Genomic DNA, 5,077 nt, shown 5'->3' on the forward strand with positions numbered 1-5,077 from the left:
AAGTCCCTTGATATAAAAGATTTAGTTGCTCCTGAATCAAATAAAATGTTTGCACTGACTGAATTTAGAGAAAGGGTACCTGCTATCACATCTGAATCTTTCATAGCATCCTGGACTGTCATGTTGAAAGTCCTTGCAGTAGGTGGCTTATTAGAAGCAGCCCTGCTTGCTCCCGAAGCTACTGGTTTGTTCATTGGGCATTCCCTCTTCCAATGACCCGGGCGTCCACACTGATGACAAGTGGTGGTTGGGCGGGTAATGGGGGTTGGCGAAGTGCACTTGTCCGAATAGTGGCCCTCTCGACCACACTTGAAGCAGATTACCGGCTTTCCTTTACACTCCCCAGAATGCATCCTTCCACAAGTGTTATAGGCTGGCAATGGGGGTCGAGACTGGTTGGAATATGACATTCTGGACTTCTGGCCGCTCTGGCTCATATTTACATTCATTGGCCGCTTAAACCCAATGTCCTTTCCCGGTAGGGACACTGCTCCCCTATTAACTCTAGTTGGGAAGTTCCTTCCTGTGGAACCTCCACCCATGCTCATACTTTTCCTCTTTATTCCCTTCTTCTCTCTTTCCTTCTGTATCTGTTCACTTCCGGCTTCTACAATTGTTGCCTTTTGCACCAGAGTGGCATAATCAGTAAGCTCAAGGATTGCCACCCTATTCTGAATCCACGGTTTCAGTCCCTGCTGAAACCTCCTAGCTTTCTTTTCCTCGGTGCTTACAAATTCCGACACAAACCTTGATAATTCAGTAAATTTCGCTTTGTACTCTGCTACAGATAAGTTATTCTGCTTTAGCTCCAAGAACTTGAGCTCCATCTGGTTTTCCATAAACCTCAGGAAATATTTTCCCAGAAACAACTGACTGAATCTTTCCCAGGTTATAATAACATCTGTCTCCATGTTTTTCTTGGCCTCCCACCAGTAGTTAGCCTCTCCTTTCAGAAGGTAGGTAGCAAATACAGTCTTCTGTGCTTCATCGATACTCAGAATCTCAAAGGATTTCTCCATTTCCTTTAACCATACCATTGCCTCAACTGGGTCGGCTGATCCGTGGAACTCAGGGGGCTTAAGGGACTTAAAAGCCCTGAAAGAGTTTGCCACAACATTGTTATTTCCTTGAGGAGGTGGGTTGGGTTGACATTCCAAGTTCTGCCTTAGTAGTTGCATGAACTGGCCCATTGGATCCATGCCTGGGTTTGGTATTAGTTGCTCAACCTCAGTTTCTCCTTCCTCAGCCTCTATCTCAAATCCCTCAACATCATATGTTTCCTCTTCCTCTTCATACAGGGAGTCATCCTGTTCAACATAATCCTCATCTTCCTCTTCACTGTGTTCCTGGTTCCTATCGTCTTGGTTATGGCTTCCCTGGTCCTCAGATCCAAGGTTCGCCCTAGTTCCAATCTTTCTTGGCGGCATGCTACTGATAATAAAAAAATTATTGGGAAATTTAACGTTAGGTCACAATCATACACAACATTGTGCCTTGCACAGCTCTATAATGGGGAGAATGTATCTCGCAATTCTAATGTTTTATGACAGTTCTAATAAGAAGTGCAGTAATAATAATGATAAAAACAGTGATCTCGTCACTAAGGAACTGAACTGAAAGGAAACAAATATATACATAATGCGAGAAAATACATAGTTTGATCTGGTCAAAAGTACAACATTGCTGCAACCATCTGTCCCAAAAGTGATATACAAGAGTCTATCTGTCTAGTCAAAAAAAGGGATGTTATATACAAGTCAACTATCCCGGAAAATTGGCTCTTACTAAGGCCTCGACTAACTAGACAACTAGACTATCCCATCGCCAGTCCTGAATCACACACCGGAGCGGGTCAGCTCCCATACCCTTTCCATCGCACGACGGAAGATATAGTCAGCCTGCCGCCTGGAGATCCTACCATGTCTGTCCCCCTGGAGCGATCTGAGTCTCGCTCGGGACGTGAGCTCTATCCCCGTCAGCTCCCTCCTCAAGGATCGGGGTATAGCAACCCTAGTCTCATAAGCTCGGGTACGCCTACCCGCCCTCTCCTCATCCAACTCCCTCCTGGCCTCATCCAGCCGGGCCTCAGCAACAGCCAATCGGGTCCTCAGTACATCCTGAACATAGTCGTGGGCTAACAAAGACTGCCTATGGGCAGGGTCGAGAGGTGGTGAATCCGGAGCCGCTGGGGGTGCCTCCTCGGTCTGCCTAGGCTCAGGAGTATCAGTCTCAGAGCTGTCATCATAAGTGCTCCAGGATGGTAGTAGAGGGGTAGGAGCTCTGACCACCGGAAGTGTGGGTAAAGGGGTACCAGTGTACACTACCATACCTCCGACATGCTCCTCAGCCACTGGGACCTCATCCGGGTCCTCCTCATCTGAAATCGCAACAACCTCTATCTTTGACTCCTCTGAGGGGTCCTCCTCATCCTCCTCCATCTCAGGCTCCTCCTGATCCTCGACATCTAGCAGTGCCTCATCATGCTCACGCTCGAACATCTCAGGATCCTCTATCTCATGAGCCTACACATTAAACAAGCTAAGTTACTATCATGATACTTATAAGGGTTCCCGTAAGGGTTTTAACTGTCAGTGCTACTTTAAGTAGTCCGACCATGAACTTGGCAAGAGTTCTTATTATCTTTGTGAGTTTATTATTATATCGTCACATCATCTCTGAGGTTTATAACGCTTAGCGCTAATACCATTTCTGTAACACCCCCAGATCCGGGGTCGGGGATCCGGGTCGTCACGGTCTTTCTTTCCATAATATCACTTCACTTAATTAATAATAATTAACCTTATGCGGTGACCCTACACTAACACACACCACAACCCGTTATAGTCTAAGAGATGAAATTGAAATAAGTACAAGTCTTTGAATCCACAATTTAAAAGTTATTACAACCCAAAATGATTACTTAATAAGTTTACAATTAATTGCCCTTATCTGTCACAAGTTATAATTATACATAATTGATTCTCAAAAGTAGATGGTCTGATCTACAGATAGATCTACCAAAAACGCAAGCATCTAAATGGATAACTTGCTGGAAACCTTTATCAGGTGAAAGATATTTACTTACTGGATATAAGCAAAAACAAGGGATGAAGTTACCAATTACTTCACTATACTTATATCATTTATAAGGCTACTTGAACTACCACTGTTCAAAGTATTATAGGTTTAAAAAGGTCATCCCATAGATGAGACCACAAGTTAAGACTTGAATAGATGCAATCTTTGAAATATTATTGAATGAAATAAAGTTACGAGATACTTTATTTAGTCCTGATATATACCCACATATATATCTCTTAAACATTTCCTGGAACCTCTGTTATGTAAAGTATGAACAGAGTTTGTAACATCCAATGAATTTTGGAAAGGAAAAGAATTTTGACATAAACCAGATATCTTGCTGATCAGGCAAAGATACCAATAAGTAACCTTTTCTACTAGTAGATGGATGAATCCCCCACCGGTCATCACCCTGGCCTCATTAGGACCTTGTGCTGGACCGCCACCCGGCCTCTTACGCGTTGATGGACTGTCACCCAGCCACTTACACTTTGATAGACGTACCCCGACCTGTCGCTTATGCCGACTCAATTAGATGGGCTTACTTCCCGAACGTTGGGTAAGTAATCAATTCACTTGTTTTCTCAAAACAGCAATCACGTTGTGAATGTAAAATACACCACAGAGCTGGATCCCCCAGGTTTTGAGCGAGTATTTAAATCCCCTTTAAAAGGAAGATCGTAAATATAAAAATGAGTTTTGGGGTCCACTCTAACTTTAAAAATCATTTTGAAGACTCGGAAATATTTTTAAGAATGTTTGGAGTACTGCTGATTTATTAAAATAAATCAGTCCCGATATATTAGAAATATCTGAATATTATTATTTAAATAATATTCTCATAAAGATAATCCTTATTAAAATATTCGAAGTAGAAGTTTTAAAACTCATACTTGAAATGGATATTAAATAACCAAAGATATACTTATACGAAAGTACTATCTTTATTTGAATAATCGAAAATAAGTTTGATTATCGAAACATTATTCTTTAATAAAATAAAGAATATTATTAAATAATAAGCGGAGTCATAATACCTCGAATGAATATTATAAATAATATTCATTAAATAAAATAAAGTGAGTCATACATCCTCAAATGAATATTCAATTAATAATCAATAAATGTAATAAACAGAGTCATAAGTCCTCGAACGAATATTCAAATAATATTCATTAAATAATATAAAGTGAGTCATAAGTCCTCTAATGAATATTCAAGTAATATTCATTAAATAGTATAAAGTTATCGAATAAACCTTATTCGATTAATAGTTTTTAAAACTATTCATATATATATATATATATATATATATATTATACTCGGGAGCCTCGCCTCCCGGTTTTAGAAAAAGTTCACCTTTTGATCCCCTATACTAAGGGTAAACTCAAATACCACTTATCTCTAGCATAGGTATTATGCAACTATAAGCATTTGAACCAACAGATATATAAATCAAGAATATGAAACAAGCATGCATATATACCATATCACATGCTACAATATATCTCAAGAATTTGCTAATAACAAATATGCATTTATCGCAAGATCATGCATATACACATATACATCACAACAACAGTTATACGGGTAGAAAACTTGCCTGAGCGACTGGGGGCTACAAATGGCTCGGGACGAGTCTGGTAACCTATAAACAACATGTGAGTTGGAATTAAACCAAAGTCACTTGTAAATCTATACTTTAACCAAATTAGACTCTAACGCTCGCTTTGCGCTTACTGATTCTCTTAAGTCACTCGAGTATCCTCGGCTCCACCATTTTTAATAATTTAACCATTACGAGTTTTAAGGCGATTCTTTTGCGAGTGTCTTACCAACTGCCTAACACACTCTACATAAATGTTTCATACTCCAATTAGCCCTTTCAAAATAAGGCGAGGGGTAATGGTTCGTTCGCGAAACGTCGTTACTTAAAACGGCCGTTTATCCTAAACTGTACATCAGAATCAAACGAACCACATATCAAAACGAAGCT

Source organism: Apium graveolens, chromosome 2, assembly GCF_009905375.1.
Source record: "Apium graveolens cultivar Ventura chromosome 2, ASM990537v1, whole genome shotgun sequence".
Taxonomy (NCBI): domain Eukaryota; kingdom Viridiplantae; phylum Streptophyta; class Magnoliopsida; order Apiales; family Apiaceae; genus Apium; species Apium graveolens.